The 19,168-nt window shown below is 45.6% G+C and overlaps 1 protein-coding gene across 5 annotated transcripts in view; it reads left to right on the forward strand.

The window, feature by feature from the left end:
* The window catches only part of LOC115093775 (SAP domain-containing ribonucleoprotein-like), a 402,230-nt gene that overhangs the window by 25,644 nt on the left and 357,418 nt on the right, over positions 1-19,168 (forward strand). The window lies entirely within an intron of this gene.

Raw genomic sequence — 19,168 nt, forward strand, 5'->3', positions numbered from 1 at the left:
CCTTCTCGGAATAACTTCTGCATACCAAGGAGTTTTCTGCACCCCACCTTGAGTTACTGTCTCTGCATGCCCTAAGGGAAGGGCACCTACCAGAAATACCAAACTCTCCTGTCTACCCACATTCCTGGCCAACATCCTTAATATCGACTTGTATCTAGCCTCCAGGGTTACCTTTGGGAAACATCAGCTATCCTTACCACCAAGTTCCACTGATATGCTGTTTACCCTCCCACCCCTTTAACATGTGCCTAACACCCTGCCCAAAGCCCCCACCCCCTCCATAGACATAGTAACTTGTCAAGACTGCTACTCACTACACCATGCTTGGCACCCACACAAACATACAAGGCCTCATAGAACCATTATCTGCTCCCCTAGAATGGCAGTATGCTTATTACCAAATAACACCCACCATGTCTCCTCTTACTCTGTTTCTCCTGCTTCTTGACTTACTCATCATCTGATCCACAGACATCCTATGCCTGACAGAGACCTGGGCACAGAATACAGATGCCCCCCCAGTTTCTCCATATCTGACCCCCAAGGCTGTCACTCCAAATCAACCTTGGCCTAACCTGCTCCCCCACCTGAGAGTTTCTATTTTGCTGAATTATCTTCCTACAGACTGATTTCCATCCCAAATGGAGTCGCTTCTTATTGTTCTGCCTATCACAGTTCAAAAACAAAGCCCCCCCAGAACCTTCTGGCTATCACAGTAGGGATAAAACTAGATCACCTAAGAACAGTTTTCCTTGGTGAGTTCAACATTCATGTCAGTGACACAAACTCAGTACCAGCAGCTAGTTTCCTCTCCTTATTGGATGCCACAGGCTTCATCCAAAAAATCAACAATCCTGCACACGAAGAGGGCCACGCAATTGACCTGGTAATTGCATCACACAAAATACTCTAAGAACTGCAGATCAACTACACTCAAATTCCACCACTTTTCTGGTTAGACCACCATCAAATACACCTTCAGTTACAGCCACTTTCAAATGGTATCCACTAAACTAGTCAGACCAACCTCCCACCTTGGGCCTGAATGCCTTCTATAAACCTTCCAGAGTATGTGACCAGACGATCCTCCCCATTCCTGCCAAAACTACCCCAGAAACCTCAGTAACTTTGGTTGATTCCTGGAACTCTGACCTCATGAAAACCATCAATACACTTACCCCCAAGAAAATCACTCCCATCCCATATTCACGTCATGGTACTCGCTGGAGCTAAAAGAATTAAATGAGACAAACTAGAATGAAAATGGTGAAAATCAAGATTTCAAGCTGACAAAAACAATGTAGGAGGCACTAAATAACCTATCATAAGGCCATCACAGAAGCGAAGAATACATAGTTCTCAAAGGTCATAGCCCAAGTAAAAAAAAAACTCAGCAAGAGAACTTTTCCCTACAGTCGTCAAACTACAGGGAGTTGCCCTCCCATTACCTTCCTCTCTGGCGACAGAAACCTACTGTATTAAACTAGCCAAATTCTTGTTAGCCACATAAAAATGAAACTAGACACCATAGCCAAAGTACCTCCCCTTCCATCAAGGTCCAAGCCTGCTCACTTCCTCGGAACTTATGATGAAATTAACTCCATTCTTTCCAGCCTGAAGCTGGAAGATCCCTGCTCTCCTGGTTCATCAAGCAGGCAAAACTTGAACTACTTAGCCATCTGTCTAACTCTTAACTATTAGAAGGCCAACTAAAGGCCACCTACCAGAATGCCTGAATAAAGTGGTTAAACCCAGTCTGAAGAAACTAAGCTTAGACTCCCATGATCTATGTAATTATCGTTCCATTTCCAACCTCCCTTTTCTTAGAAAGGAAATTGAAAAAGCAGTTTTACAACTAATAGATTCCTTACAACACTAACATACTGTTAAAAGTGGTAACTTCTGACTAATTAACTCAATGAATACCAGCTTCAAATAGTTTAAAATAGATTTAATAATGAAGGAAGGCATTGATTCCTTCATGGAGAAGCGACACAAAACAAGTGGAATATAATTCTAAGCTTGCTCAAAGATCTGACGTGAGTGCTCAACCTTATAAAGGGATTCCATCAGCCCATCCCAGAATGTCTGCAAAAGCCAACCCATTTACCTTATAGCCAATCAGTATATTTTAGCATGTGTCATGCTCTTACTGTAGGGGCCTCTTGTTACCAGAAGTAGAGAATAAGAACAAATTAGTTTCGTTTTCCTGGGAATTATGTCATCTGTGCTGGCTGATTCTCTGGTAAGTTTAATTATCATAGTGCTTCATAGTGCAATCAATCCACTCAGCGCTGGATATTCTTACAATACCCATTCCAGTTTGATTTTTTACCATTCCACAGTACTGAAATGGCTCTAATTAATCTAACAGATTAACTCAACTCTGGTTTTTGATGGCCCTGATTTTGCTAGTGATCCAGACCTGTGTGATCTCCCATCTGAATTTTTGTAATTCTTTTTATATTGGGCTTCCCAAAAAACTAAACTTTCCTAGTATGTGGATAGATGGATTCAGGCCCAGTGGGTTATTCACCTCTACAAGCAGATGGAGTAAACTGACATCACAGTATATATAGTCCTGCAGTGCATCAGCCTGCCAGTATTCTCTGTCTCCAGTAGATGGTGGATGTGCATCTCCCTACTGGGCGTCTCTTCTCCAAGCTGAAAACTCCTAACCTCTTTAGTCTTTCCTCATAAGGGAGTTGTTCCATTCCCCTTATCATTTTGGTAGCCCTTCTCTGTACCTTCTCCATTGCAATTATATCTTTTTTGAGATGCGGCGACCAGAATTGTACACAGTATTCAAGGTGCGGTCTCACCATGGAGCGATACAAAGGCATTATGACATTTTCCGTTTTATTCACCATTCCCTTTCTAATAATTCCCAACATTGTTTGCTTTTTTGACTGCCGCAGCACACTGAACTGACGATTTCAATGTGTTATCCACTATGACACCTAGATCTCTTTCTTGGGTTGTAGCACCTAATATGGAACCCAACATTGTGTAACTATAGCATGGGTTATTTTTCCTGACTTGGAGGAAAAGGGGTCCATTGTCCTGGGTTCAAAGATATTTCAGGGACTTATATCACCACATATGTTATCTTCTGTACAGTGGACAAAGCCATCCATAGGACCTATTGCTGGGGTTGAAATCATGGGTGTAAAAAAAGAATGTACTTTCTACTTTCTTCCCATGAAGATTCAGAAATGCAGGGAAAGAAATAAAACAAACAAACAAAGCTTGAAGAGGTGTGCCCAAAGATGACATCAGGGGCTTGGTTCTCTTCCGCGGGGTATGGTAGGCTGCTTCCCCAGCAAATGCACAGCCACAAAACCTTCACCAGCCTCACAGATCTCTCTCACTCCCTTGATGTTATAGAGGGGAGGAGCACCCAAAGATGTCAGAAACTTTGTTCTCTCCCTCGGATGAACCCTTGGGTGCAGGTGGCTGCCAGGACTTGTTAGACTGAGTAGGAACCAGGAAGGGAAGGAGCTGAAGACCAGGCCCAGAGCAGGAACCAGAATTGTAGCAGAGAACAAGGAAAAAATGGACAACAGGATACCACAGAGTGATCTCTGTGTGCACTGTTATAACATCAAAGGCTAGAACTCCTTATTTACAGCCCTCTAATTGGGACACACCTTCATGCTGGTCCAATAGGAACCAGAGGCAGGTCTCCCTAACTTTGCTTCACTTAGTATTTTCTGCAGGGTGCTTAGTTTTTGAATACCTATGGCTCCAATGCAGGATCCCCTGGCCTTTAACACCCAGGGCTTCACCTTTCATCCCCAGTGTCTCTGGCTCAAGGGAGGCCAGGAAGAATTGATGGTGGTGGCTGATCAAAGCCAATCTGCAGACAGGAATTGATCTGGAGCCTCCTGAAATGGGTATCAGTATCAGTCATTATGGATGCAAACCCAGTGTGCTGGGGAACTCATTTTGGAGTTTAGGTGGTGCAGTCTCTGGTGTTGATACGCCGCCGGGGAAATATAACAGATATTTGGATGAATTTGGCCGAAAATCTTACCATTCAGCAATGTTATCCTCCGAAGTTAGTACTCATCAATTTTATATAACACTATCTTTTTGAATCCTTACAGAAATTACGACCTCTCTGCCTTGCAGATGACAGTTCTTTACCACAGTCCTTTACCGATATGGAAGAAGGATTAAGATATTTATTGCGTTCTATCTATGAAAATTTTGAAACTTCTGCAAGAAATTCCTCGGCAGCGATCACGGCCCGTCGCATAGCTTGGCTGCGCGCAAGCACTATATGGGACGATGTCCACGAAAAGTTGGCCGATATTCCCTGCAAAGCGCAGAAACTCTTTGAACAATTTGCAGAGACTGTTTCTAAGTTGAAAGAACAAAACTTAGCAGTATTATCTCTCAGAACACCTACAGACCATTCCACCTCCAAAAGATACAACCTAACTTATCGTAGGAAATCATTCCCAATTGGTCAATTTCGCCTTTATTCCTCTTTCCGACCTCAGCCATTCGCACAACCGAGGTCATCTTCTGTACAATCTTCGCTTCCTCTGCAACGTCCCCATCAGCAACGACCAGCCAGACAAGGAACACCACCCCAGCAAAAACAGCCCCCCAGCTTTTTGAGGTCGGTTCAGCCACCATCACCGCTACAGAAAGGAGGATGCCTGCAATACTTCCAAAACATTTGGGAATCCATCACTTCGGATCGATGGGTCCTACAAATAACGAGGGAAGGTTACCAATTACATTTCATTACCCCACCCCCTCTACTTCACATGCAACTTCTTCATGGATTTGAATACCAGATCCCATCCTTAAAAACGGAAGTCTCCGAACTCCTTCTGAACGGATCCATACAACTACTGCAGAATCCTCAGAAAGATCAAGGATTTTACTCCCCATATTTCCTCATTCCAAAGAATGCAGGAGGTTTTCGACCCATTCTAGATCTTTGGGACCTCAACAAACACATCCAGAAGGAGAAGTTCAAAATGACCTCTCTCAAAAACATTCTTCCCCTTCTCCAACAGAACGATTGGAAGTGTTCCATCGACCTGAAGGATGCATACTCGCACATTCCCATGCACCCAATCCTCATGGCATTTCCTGTATTTTCGAGTTCAGAACATTCATTACCAGTACGAGGTACTGCCCTTTGGCCTCTCCTCGGCGCCCAGAGTATTCACCAAGTGTCTAGCGGTGGTGGTGGCCCATCTCAGACAAAAATCAATTCAAATATTTCCTTATCTGGACAATTGGCTGATTGTAGCCTCAGACCTGATCACACTCAAGGCTCACACATTCTCGACTCCGCAATGTCTTCAGCTGGGATTTGTAATCAATTACGAGAAATCACATCTCCAGCCCACTCAATTTCTACAATTCATTGGAGCAGTAATACACACCATTCACAACAGAGCCTTGGGACAGGTCTCATACCCTTTCCAGTCTAGCACAACGCATGTACAATCAAGCGAGTTCTTCGGCACGACAAGTCCTACAGCTGCTGGGTCACATGGCAGCAGCCATTCATGTGGTTCTTCATACAAGACTCCACATGCGACAAGTACAATGGGGCCTCAAATGCCAGTGGTACCAGTACCGACAACCATTATCAACAAAGGTTCGCATTACCACAATGATGAAGCAGGATATTCAATGGTGGCTCTCCCGCTTCAATCACTCGACAGGAGCCCCCTTCAAAATGCCTCCTTATCAGATGATACTCACCCCAGACGCCTCCAGAAAGGGTTGTGGGGCACATCTGACCAATTTTAAAAACTCAGGGTCTATGGACCCCCAAGGAATCAAAACTCCACATAAATCTACTCGAACTTCAGGCAATCTGGAATGCCCTCCAAACCTTCTCCAGTCACGTTGTGGAGAAGCGACTCATGATTTACATGGACAACCAAGACGCCATGTTTTACATAAACAAGGAAGGCGGGTCCGGTTCGTGGACTCTGTCTGGAAGCCCTTCGCATTCTCCATTGGGCGGAGATGATGAACATCTCCCTACAAGCTACCTACTTACCAGACCTGGACAATACCACAGCGGACTGTCTCAGCAGAATTTTTTATCCACACGAGTGGATGCTCAATCCGCAGATTGCGACAGATCTCTTCAACAAATGGGGCTATCCAAACATAGACCTCTCTGCAACAGAGGACAGTCAACAATTTCCTCTCTTTTGCTCCATTTATCACAGCAAACTTCGATACGCTCTAGATGCCTTTCTCATTCCATGGACGGAGGGCCTACTCTATGCATACCCTCCCATTCCTCTTATCTCAAGGACAATTCAGAAGTGTATGCAGGATGTAGCAGATATGATCCTAATAGCTCCAGCATGGCCACAACAGCCATGGTATGCCTATCTCCTCCGTCTATCCATTGCTGACCCATCGCCTCTGGGGACCGACCCAGATCTCCTAACGCAGGAAGGGGGAGCTCTACTCCACCCAATGCATCACTCCCTTCACCTAACAGCGTGGAGATTGAAAGGCAAATATTAAGTCATCTTGACCTTCCAACTCACATAGAAGACATACTTATTTCTTCTAGGAAACCTTCTACCAGACGTAATTACAAAGGGAAGTGGCACAGATACTCGCAGTGGTGCCACCACAGAAAACATAACCCCCTTCTCGTCAGGGGCGATGGACATTCTCCACCACTTAAATCACCTCTACCAGTCGGGACTAGCTACGGCATCAGTATGTGTCCACATCAGTGCTATTGCGGCTTTCCACACCACTATCAAGGGAGTTCCAGTTTCGCAGCACCTTTAATCACAAGATTCATGCGGGGGTTGCTACACTTGCGGCCACCAACACTCAAACCACCAATTCCATAGGACCTGAATGTTGTTTTGGAACAATTAATGTTATCACCATTTGAACCCCTGGATATGGCTCATATAAAATATCTAACCTGGAAAACAGTCTTCCTAGTGGCGATTACGTCGGCACGCAGAGTTAGCGAACTTCAAGCATTAGTTCACTACCCTCCTACCTTGAATTCTTCCATGACAAAGTAACTCTTCGCACTCATCCCACTTTCTTACCCAAGGTGGTATCGGCGTTCCATTTAAATCAATCACCCTGCCTTTCTTCAAATCAAAACCACATCAGTTGGGCAGAGACCATCAGTTGCACTCACTGGACTGCAAGCGAGCTCTAGCTTATTACAAATGGAGAACAGACTCTAGGACCATACATTCTCAACTTTTTCTTTCCTTCAACCCAATACTCCAGAACAACCAGTTTCCAAAAGGACAATAGCCAACTGGCATCCAGTTTTGTTACAACAAATGTTCCTTGAAATTAGCTACTAAACCTAAAGCGCATCAGATTAGAGCCACAGCCGCATCTGTGGTCCACTTCCACAAGGTACCACTATTGGACATTTGCAAAGCAGCAACTTGGTCTTCTCTACACACTTTTATGTTACATTACTGTTTACAACAGTCTGCTTCGGATGCTGCACTGGGTTCAGCAGTCTTGTCAAACCTCCAACATTGATGGGACTGTCTACACTCCTACCAATGGTTGTCCTGAACTTTCCAAAAACAATTGCAGGACACCATCACTAGCTTGGGACTCCCATACAGCATGGCTAAATCAGCTGCTATCGACGGGAAAAAGCAAGTTCGCTTACCGTAAACGGTGTTTCCGTAGATAGCAGATGATTTAGCCATGTGTTCCCGCCCTTCTCCCTAGACAGTCCAAAAAAAAAAACGTTCTATCTTGGCTACAAAGAAACTGAGGGAGAGATGGCTGATTCGCGCAGGAACACTCCGCGCAGATGCAGAGAGTTCAAGCTCTGTGACTCACTGAGGGAAGCTCCGCCTATGAAGGTCGCGACGCACTCCCATACAGCATGGCTAAATCATCTGCTATCTACGGAAACACCATTTACAATAAGCAAACTTACTTATCTATTCTTAACTGCTTCAACCTTTCAGCCTAAGTCAAGCATAAACCCTTGCTGGCAGGTACAGGCACACAAGAAATAGCTAGACAGTGAAGCTGATGGACTGTGGTTTTTCTGTAAGAGACTGAAATCAGGCCAGCTTTCTGTTCAGTACCAAGTAAACCATTTGGGGAAGCTTCCCAGAAGAGAGACCTTTTACGTATTTCAGTGCTTATCTATTTGGTTTGTCATCTAGCCAACTCCTCCATCAAAAGGGACTTCATAATTTTCTTGCTTGCTTTTTTTCCCCCCACAAGTTTGTGTTTGGGACAGGGTGTACCCTTTACAAACTGGTCACACTGGGGGTCTAGTTCGCCTTCCTCCCCCAACCTTTTTGAGTACTCAAGGGTAGACAGTTTTTGAAAGCTGTGTTCTTCACTGCTTTCCCCCCCCAACCTTTATTAGTGTTCTGGTTGGATTTACTGTCTACTTACACAATACAAATAAAATGATTAATTACTGTTTTATTCTGGTTTGATGATTTTATCTGGTCTGTGGTGCCACAAGTGAGAGGTTGTTTGGGAAGGGCACAGAACTGTGGTATCGGGATGACCGGGACCCTGTCTCATCCCCCTCTCAGGCTATGAACCTGAAGATAAATAATAGTAAATATAATTTTTCATGTGATACTCCCTATCCCAATCATAGCGGTAATTCATAGTCTGGACCAAGGGGGGGGGGGGAAGGGGGCATGGGGCACACTATGTTCAAGCTTTTATTTGTATGTTGACTATATGTGCCCCTCAATAAACAGAATTTTGACGAAACTCTGATTTATTTATTTATTTTATATACCGACATTCAATCGAGATATCACATTGGTTTCCAGATAACTAAAAGAATAGGGCTAGATCGGCCCTATTTTACATTATAACATGGTTACAATTATAACAGAATTATAACAGAAATACATGGAGCAATAGATTATAGTATATAACATATGTACATAAATGACTTGTTGATAAAAATAATTTAGGATTAAGGATAGGAGGGAGGGTTGGGAGGAGGGAGGAAGGGAGGGAAGAGAGGGGTGGGTGGGAGGAAGGGAGAGTCAGGGAGGGATGAAAGGGGGGAGAGATGCCTGTGTAGGGGGTGAGGTGTGTTGCGTTCGGGCAGGTTAAGGGTCAGGTGGGAAGGCTTTTAAGAACAGCCATGTTTTGAGGTGTTTTTTGAAGACTTGCAATGAAGGTTCATTTCTGAGACATGTGGGGAGGGAGTTCCAAAGGGTAGGGCCCGCTATTGTGGCTTGTTTGCGGGTTGTGTTGTCTTCAAATGCTGTATAAACAGGCCCCTGAATACCTCTCCCAATATCTCCTCCTTATACACCCTCAAGGAAATTTCACTTCACTGAAATGGCTCTTCTTTCCTTTCCTCAGCTGACCACTATCAGATTATCCTGCATGAGGCTTAGTACTTTTCGGCTGCAACGCACTAAAAGTTTGGATCAAAGTACCACTAAACCTGTGCCTGGAGCCATGCTAACTTAAGTTCAGGAAAAAAGCTAAGGCATGGTTTTTCAGACAAGGCTTTCCCAAAGGCTCGCATCTTAGGTTCAACTACCTGAACTGCTGATGAGCGGCTGTGTTATACACAACAGAGTCTTGAACCTATATACAAATGGGTTTCCTATGCTGGATCCCAATTTATACTAATTGTAGATTCTGATTTGATTGTAAGCTGTTCTAATGGTTTTGCGCATTTAAATTTATTGTAATCCACTTTGAAACCAACTTTTGAAAGAGACAGAATATTAAATATTCATAAATAAATAGACATGGAGTTCTATCACTTAACAGATTCTGGATTCTGATAGGATAATTAAAAAGGAGTATTACTTGGTTGTAATTTTGTACACTGTATTGCAGATTCAGGTTTCTGCAGGATCAGTCAGAGGTGAAACAAGCCCTAAGGGAAGGAAAAGACTGCAGCTAAAGATGACACCCTTCCTTCCCATTTATGTTAGAGCAGCACTAAAACAGTTCAGTCTTGCAGGGACATGTGTGCTGATACCATTACATTTTTTTCCAGTTTGTTTCCAGTTCGCTCAGGTAAGGGATAGGATTTCCAAACCCTTCTAGTTTAGTAGCCTCTTTTCTCCCCTGTTAGTCCTGACCCTCAAAACCCCACCATTCTATCTCTTAAGATTAATTTTATTACTTACACATACTCAATAGCAGAAATAGTTATGTGGCAGGGGACCCTAGTACGCTCCTGTGCATGTAAGTATTTACGTGCAAATTTGAATTTCAAATCCAGAAATACCCATGCCCTGCCCAGACCTCGCCCACGGCCCGCTCCTTTCTCAGACCTTTTCATTGTGTGCATACTCAGGTGCCTTTTTTAATTCTCTTAGCGTGTGCCTTCCTGACTTGGGCGCATATCTCCTGGTTTTGGCATGTGCTGGGCTTTTAAAATTCACATTATACTATTTAAATAAACTCTGCTCGCCCCCCCCACTACCCTTTCTCCCAGAACAGCAGGATGTTAGTCCTCACAGATGGGTGACATCATCAGTGGAGCCCTGTCATGGAATACTTTTGTCAAAGTTTCTAGAACTTTGACTGGCACACTGAGCATGCTCAGCATGCCACCAACCCTGTGGCCATACGAAGTCCCCCTTCAGTCTCGTTTTATAGCAAAAGATACGAGAGAAAAATAAAATAAAACGAAAGTGAATCCAACTCCACGCGGTGGCAGTAGGTTTTGTGAAGACGGACATCCTGCTGTCTCGATTGGGGGTCCCTTCTGGACCCAGGGGACTCTAAAACTGAACAGGGGATCTTAGAGGGTCCGGAGGCTGAAGGCAATGATCCGCGGGTGATCCGGCTTTTCAAGATAGAGACTCTTCGCCCGCTTATACCTCAGGTGTTGGAGGAACTGGGGATTAAGCTCCCCCTGATGGGTTCAGATGCTGAAGGGATTAATCTGGTTCTGGATGGCCTACGGAGACCCCCCAGCGCTTTCCAGTTCAAAAGAAAATCCAGAAATTGATCAACTGAGAATGTGATACTCCCAACTCAAGTCTGCGAGTTGGCAGAGTGATGTCCAAGCTTTATCTGCTTCTACAGCACCATCTGGATGTTCTCAAGGTCCTGAAGGTTGATGCAGCAGTTTCGGCAGTCACTAAGACCACCACTATTCCGGTGGCTGGAGCGTGCGCTCTGAAGGATGTTCAGGATCGGAAGTTGGAAGTGCACCTCACGCAAGCTTTTGAGGTCCTGGGGCTCAGCCTGCGGGCGGCGGTATGTGCAGTCTGATGCAGCGGGCCTGTTTATGTTGGATCCAGAAGCCGAGGACCAGTCTGTCTCCGGGACTCTTTCCCCAGTCCAGGCGGCCTGCCTGGAGGCAGGGGTTGCCTATGGCAGGATGCCTTGTATGACCTGGTGGGAACCACGGCCCGCGCTATGGTGTTGGTGGTGTCCAGACGACACTTGTGGCTATGCAAATGGTCAGCGGATCTGTCATCAAATTCACAGCTCTGTAATCTGCCCTTTCAGGGGAAATTGCTGTTTGGTGAGGACCTCGATCGTCTGATGAAGTCGCTGGGAGAGACAAAGGGCAATAGGCTGCCAGAGGATCGAAAGTCTGGCCGGAAACCTTTCTCTTCTTGGCCTCTTTTTCGGGAGTCCAGACGTTTTCCAAGACAGTCCTTGCATAGGCAACAGTCCTTTTGTGGGGCTGGAAGGTCATCTAGAGGCGGATCCACCCAGGGTGCAGGTGGCAATAAGTCCTCACAGTGAGATCCGGCAGGTCCACTCCTCATCTCTGATAATCGGGGGCAGGCTGGCCCGGCTCTACGGGGAGTGGACCAAGATCACTTCCGACCGGTGGGTTTGAGCATGGTGAGAAATGGCTATGCCTTAGAATTTTCTCGCCCATTGTAGTCGGTCTTTCTGGAGTCGCGTTGTCTTTCCCGAAGCAAGTGGGCAGCGGTCCAGGAAACGCTTCAGCGGTTGTTAAGTCTGGAGGCGGTTGCAGGGACAAAGCAGGTATTCCATCTATTTCATGGTGCCCAAGAAGGAAGGCACGTTTTGACCTATCCTAGACCTGAAGAAAGTCAACCAGAGTTTGAAGGTACCACGTTTTCGGATGGAGATGTTGCACACCGTAATTGTGGCAGTACGGGGAGGAGAGTTTTTGGCATCTGGATCTCACAGAGGCTTATCTGCATATCCCCATCTGTCAGGAGCACCAGACGTTTCTCAGATTCATGGTTCTGGGACAGCAGACAGCACTATCGGTTTCAAGCGCTGCCTTTCGGGCTGGCCACCGCCCCGCGGACCTTTACAAAAGTGATGGTGGTAGTGGCGGTGGCACTGCAACAGGAGAGATTGCTGGTGCACCCGTACTTGGACGATTGGCTGATACAGACGAAGTGACTAGAGGAATGTGTGCGGTCCATGGACAGAGTTCAGTCGCTCCTGGAATCTCTAGGCTGGGTCATCAATGTGCAGAAGAGCCATCTGGTCCCCTCCCATTCCCTCAAATACTTGGGAGTCTGTTTTGACACCCAGCGGAGCAGAGTGTTTCTTACAGATGACAGGGTGGACAAAGTTCAGCGGCAGATAGCGCGTCTGCTTCGTCTACAGGTGCCGAAGGTCTGGGATTACTTACAGGTCCTGGGCTCGATGGCGTCCACATTGGAACTGGTGTCCTGGGCATTTGTCCATTTGAGGCCTCTGCAGAGAGCCTTGTTGTCCCATTGGAATCCTCTGTCGCAACAATATTTCCTGCCCCTGGCTCTGATGGAGTCTGCCAGGGTCATTCTGACCTGCTGGATGCTGTGGAACAATCTGGAGGAGGGGATGCCTCTCGAGGTCCCGTAGTGGGTGGTGGTCACCACGGATGCAAGTCTTCGGGGCTGGGGGACAGTTTATCTGGGCAGGTCTGCTCAGGGCCTTTGGTCGACGTCGGAACAGACATGGTCCATCAATTGCCTGGAGACGAGAGCGCTGCGCTGAGCTCTGGAGCAGTTTCTACCCGTGGTCTGCGATCAGATTGTGCGAGTTTTCTCGAACAATTCGACCATGGTGGCTTACATCAATCACCAGGAGGGGAACCAAGAGTCCCACAGTAGCGCAGGAGGCTCAGCTGCTGTTCGAGTGGGCAGATCTTTATCTTGAAGGAATCGCCACCTCCCATGTTGCAGAGTTGACAACGTCCAGGCAGATTACCTCAGCCGGCAGCAGTTGGATCCGGGAAATGGGAATTCTCTGAGGGTCTGGGAGCTTCTCTGCGAATGGTAGGGAACTCCGCAGCTCGATCTCATGGCAACGAGTCTCAATAACAAGACGCAAAGGTTCTTCAGCTGCCGGCGGGAGTCCGGGACGGTGGGGCTCGATGCCCTCGTATGTCTGTGGCCGACTGGAGACCTCCTGTGTATGTCTTTCTTCCGTGGCCGCTGATAGCAAAGGTATTCAGACGTATAGAGGGCCACGCGGGGTCAGTCATTCTGGTGGCTCCGGAATGGCCTCGCCGTCCATGGTTCGTGGATCTGGTGAGGCTGGAAGTGGATGGACTGCTACGCCTGACCCATTTACCGGATTTCCTGCGTCAGGGTCCTATATTTTCCGATTGGGAGGATCGCTTTAGTCTTGCGGCCTGGCTTTTGAGAGGAAGCAATTGCGCGTGAGGGGGGTATTCGGAACCAGTAATTACCATGCTGCTCCAAGCGAGACGCCCTGCTACCTCTTTAGCCTGTTCCAGGGTATGGAAGGTGTTTGAGACCTGGTGTGGACAACAGGGATTGGACCCTCTTCAGGTGTTGGTGTCCCATAATTTGTCTTTTTTGCAGGTGGGTTTATCCAAAGGATTAGCTCATAGTTCCCTTTGGGTTCAGGTTTCCGCTTTGAGTTGTCTCAGAGGGAGAGACCAGGGGAAGGCTTTGGCATCCCATCCGTATGTGGTGCGTTTTCTACAAGAAGTCAAACGTCTCCGTCCACCTCTGTGTCGCATTTGTCTGGAATGGAGTCTTAATCTCGTGCTACGGGTCCTTTGTGAGGAGCCGTTCGAGCCTCTGAATCTGGTATCTTTGAAGATCCTGACTCTGAAGACTGTCATTTTGGTAGCTATCTGTTTGGCTAGAAGGATTTCAGAATTGCAGGTGCTTTCGTGCCATGATCCATTTCTCCGGATATCATCTGATACGGTGTCCTTGCGTATGGTACCTTTGTTTCTTCCTAAGGCGGTGTTGGTTTTTCATGTAAACTAACCAGTGGAGTTGCCCGGGTTTCCGGATTGGGCTCGGGATCCCTCGATGGGATGAGAACTTCACCTTTTGGATGTGAGACGGGTGGTATTAAGTTACTTGAAAGTCACTAACACTTTTCATCGTTCTGATCATTTGTTCGTCCTGTTCGGGGGAGCGAAAAGGCGTCTTTGTCTCATTTGTTGAAAGAGACGATCTCTGCAGCTTATGTAGCAAATGGAAGAGCGGTTCCAGTGGGTCTTAGAGCACATTTGACTCGAGCTCAGGCGCCGTCCTGGGCTGACTGTCAGCTGGTGTCTCCCCAAGAGATCTGTAGAGCCGCAGTGTAGTCTTCATTGCACACTTTTACCAAGCATTACTATTTGGATGTGCGGGCTCTGGAGGCGGCCCCCTTTTGGAGAGAGTGTTCTTCGAGCGAGTCTTTCGGGTTCCCGCCCAGTGTAGAGGGCTTTGGTACATCCCGCTTGTCTGGACTGATGTAGGTATGTTCAGGAAAGGAAAATTGGTTCTTACCTGCTAATTTTTGTTCCTGTAATACCAGATACCTGTAATACCAGATCCTGTAATACAGATCAGTCCAGAGGCCTGCTCTGAGGATTTCTGCCAAAAGACTGCTTGGTCTACTGCTGTATTTATTTGCAAAGCAGATTTGCCATCTTTTGGCTTCAATTTCTAGATTTAGCGTTTTCTGCATGGTTATCTAGTTGATCAGGGGTATCCATGTTGGGAGCCTCCTTTGCTCGTTATTTTTCTTATCTTGGCTGGGGTATCAATTAATACTGAGGGACTGCAGGTGGCACTCTCGTATATGTGCAGTGTCCAAAGTTTTGTTTTCTGCCTCCATCTGCTGATAGGGATGAATAAATCTCGCTTGTCTGGACTGATCTGTGGTATTACAGGAACGAAACTTAGCAGGTAAGAACCACTTTTCCTTTTATCTTACCTATAAAATAGTAATTTCCAAGTTAAAATCAATAACACGATTTCCGATAGAATGGGATTAAATACGGGTGTCCCCCAAGGATCATCCTTATCAGCCACATTATTTAACATCTATTGTGATAAATTGCAGGAAGACCTTGTGAGACTGGAAAATTGGGCATCCAAATGGCAGATGAAATTTAATGTGGATAAGTGCAAGGTGATGCATATAGGGAAAAATCACCCATGCTATAATTACACAAATGTTGGGTTCCATATTAGGTGCTATAACCCAAGAAAGAGATCTAGGTGTCATAGTGGATAACACAATGAAATCGTCGGTTCAGTGTGCTGCGGCAGTCAAAAAAGCAAACAGAATGTTGGGAATTATTAGAAAGGGAATGTTGAATAAAACGGAAAATGTCATAATGCCTCTGTATCGCTCCATGGTGAGACCGCACCTTGAATACTGTGTACAATTCTGTTCGCCGCATCTCAAAACAGATATAATTGCGATGAAGAAGGTACAGAGAAGGGCTACCAAAATGATAAGGGGAATGGAACAACTCCCCTATGAGGAAAGACTAAAGAGGTTAGGACTTTTCAGCTTGGGGAAGAGACGGTTGAGGGGGGATATGATAGAGGTGTTTAAAATCATGAGAGGTCTAGAACGGGTAGATGTGGATCGATTATTTAGTCTTTCAGATAGTAGAAAGATTAGGGGGCACTCCATGAAGTTAACATGGGGCACATTTAAAACTAATCGGAGAAAGTTCTTTTTTACTCAACGCACAATTAAACTCTGGAATTTGTTGCCAGAGGATGTGGTTAGTGCAGTTAGTATAGCTGTGTTTAAAAAAGTATTGGATAAGTTCTTGGAGGAGAAGTCCATTACCTGCTATTAAGTTCACTTAGAGAATAGCCACTGCCATTAGCAATGGTAACATGGAATAGACTTAGTTTTTGGGTACTTGCCAGGTTCTTATGGCCTGGATTGGCCACTGTTGGAAACAGGATGCTGGGCTTGATGGACCCTTGGTCTGACCCAGTATGGCATTTTCTTATGTTCTTATTCTAATCTGTCACTTCTTAAGCGGACTCGGACTAATCCATTATATATATGCTGATATCATCCAAATCCTAATCCCAATAAACTCTTCAGTTGAGACCACTCTCAAATTAACAGCCATGTACTTCTTTGATTAAGCAGCTAATAACCAATTTGAAACTAATTCTAAACATTAAGAAAACAAGATTGTACTACTCGATAGGAGGGCTGGCCACACCGAACCTTTACATATTATTCTGCAGAATAATAAAATTAACCTTCAAGTAAGAAATAGTGCATGTGATTTAGGAGTTATTATCGACTCCGAATTGACGTTAAAAAAGCATATCTCTAACAAAGTGAAAGAAGGTTATAATAAATTGCACACTTTAAAACAATTAAAACCTCTACTGGATGACAATTTCAGAACAGTACTTCAAACTCTTTTAATCTCTAACATCGATTACTGTAACACATTGCTTTTAGGTCTCCCTCAAGCCACCATTCACCCACTGCAAGTTCTGCAGAATCCAGCAGCAAGGGTTTTATCAAACACAAGAAAATATGATCACATTACGCCTGTACTGATTTCTTAACACTGGTTACCTATAAAGAGCTGTATTGAATAAAAAACTCTATGTATCATTCACAAAATTTTATATGGGGAAGCAACAGAATGGCTTAACACCTCTATCAGACTGCACACACCACAAAGGAATTTAAGTTGAAGCAATATGGGCCTGCTTACTATTCTGACAGTGCAATCAGCACATTTAACGCAAGTGAGAAATAGAGCAATTTCCATTGCTGGACCTAAAATTTGGAACGAGCTACCAAGACTACAGCAAAATATGAAAGAATTTAAAAGGGATCTTAAAACTTGGCTGTTCTGCAGGACAGTAATTTCAAAAATTGGAGCAGGACAATCAATTAAAAACTGCATATATTCCTTTTATATATGTTTTATTAACTGTTTTGTATTTTTATGATCATTTTATGCCTTTTCATGTCTTTTTACGAGAGGTTTTAATATTTGTTATGAATTATTGTTTTACATGATTAATTTATACCTTTCTTTAGCTTTCTTCTAGAGGTTTTTATTGTTTTAATTAGTTACTTTGTAAACCGTTGTGATGGAATTTTTCTAAATGACGGTAAATAAAACCTTACAAATAAAATAAATAAGTAAAGCTACTAGGACCTGCGAGACATTGTCTGAAAGGTTGAGGGGCTGGAGTATGAGGCTTTCAACATCCAGGTTGTCAGGGACAGGGACCAGAGGTTTGGGTGGTGTAGCCTGCCCTGATCCTACGTGATGGGATCGGGCGAGGTGCCCAGATGAATGGGTTCCTGGACAGAGAGGTCACGGAGTATGGGGAACCAGTCCTGATGCAGCCAATGCGAGGCTATGAGGATCATGGAGCCTCTGTCCTGCTGTAGGTTCACGAGAGTCTTGGTTAGTAGCGGAATCGGAGGGTACGCATATAACAGTCCTGCACTCCAGGAGTGGGCGAAGGCATCTACGGATGGTGTCCTTCGGTTCCCCTGTAGGGAGCAGAATCGGTCCACCTTGTGGTTCTGCGAGGACGCAAAGAGATCAACGTCTGGCTGACCCCCACTGACAGAAGATCCTGGTCGCTACACAGGGATTCAGCGACCACTCGTGGGGATGGAATGTCTGGCTGAGGTGGTCTGCCACTACATTCTGTATGCCTGCCAGATAGGTGGCTCACAGGAGCATGGAACGCAACAGGGCCCAGCCCCAAATTTGCGCCGCCTCTTGGCAGAGCAGGTAAGAGCCTGTGCAACCTGTTTGTTCAGGTACCACATGGCTACCTGGTTGTCCGTCTGGATCGGGATGACTTTGCTGGACAGGCAATCCTGGAATGCATAGAGGGCGTACCGCATTGCCCGGAGTTCCAGGAAGTTGATCTGGCAGGCCGCCTCGGCTCTCGACCACATCCCTTGTAAGTGGAGGACATTGACATGGACGCCCCAGCCGAGCTCTATGAGCACAGGATGCTGGGGGATAGTATCTCCTTGGCTTGTAGAATTGTTTTCTGGTGTCCCTACATGGACCTCGACGGGTCGCTGAGGGGTCATCAGTAGTAGTGGACTGCTGATGCAGGGTCTCATGGTGATCCTTGAGTTGGGCCACTGCATCACTGATTTTGTCACCAAACAGGTTCTCTCCTGTACAGGGGAGGTCTGCTAGCTTCTCTTGTACCTCTGGATGAAGGTGTGAAGTTAAACTTTAAAAATTTTCCATGAGGAAAATATAAGGATAAACTCACACAGAGCTCTAAGAACCGCAAGTCAATTACTGTGTGGAAAAAAAGACTGAAGGGGGACCCCGTGTGGCCACAGGGTTGGTGGCATGCTGAGCATGCTCAGTGTGCCAGTCAAAGTTCTAGAAACTCTGCTTTCCTCCTCCCCCTGCTCCTGGAAGCAATGTGTGTAATCGGAGAACATAAGAACATAAGAAATTGCCATGCTGGGTCAGACCAGGGGTCCATCAAGCCCAGCATCCTGTTTCCAACAGAGGCCAAAACCAGGCCACAAAAACCTGGCAATTACCCAAACACTAAGAAGAACCCATACTACTGATGCAATTAATAGCAGTGGCTATTCCCTAAGTATAATTGATTAATAGCCATTAATGGACTTCTCCTCCAAGAACTTATCCAAACCTTTTTTGAACCCAGCTACACTAACTGCACTAACCACCTCCTCTGGCAACAAATTCCAGAGCTTTATTGTGCGTTGAGTGAAAAAGAATTTTCTCCGATTAGTCTTAAATGTGTTACTTGCTAACTTCATGGAATGCCCCCTAGTCCTTCTATTATTCAAAAGTGTAAATAACTGAGTCACATCTACTCGTTCAAGACCTCTCATGATCTTAAAGACCTCTATCATATCCCCCCTCAGCTATCTCTTCTCCAAGCTGAACAGTCCTAACCTTTTCAGCCTTTCCTCACAGGGGAGCTGTTCCATCCCCTTTATCATTTTG

Source organism: Rhinatrema bivittatum, chromosome 6, assembly GCF_901001135.1.
Source record: "Rhinatrema bivittatum chromosome 6, aRhiBiv1.1, whole genome shotgun sequence".
Taxonomy (NCBI): Eukaryota; Metazoa; Chordata; class Amphibia; order Gymnophiona; family Rhinatrematidae; genus Rhinatrema; species Rhinatrema bivittatum.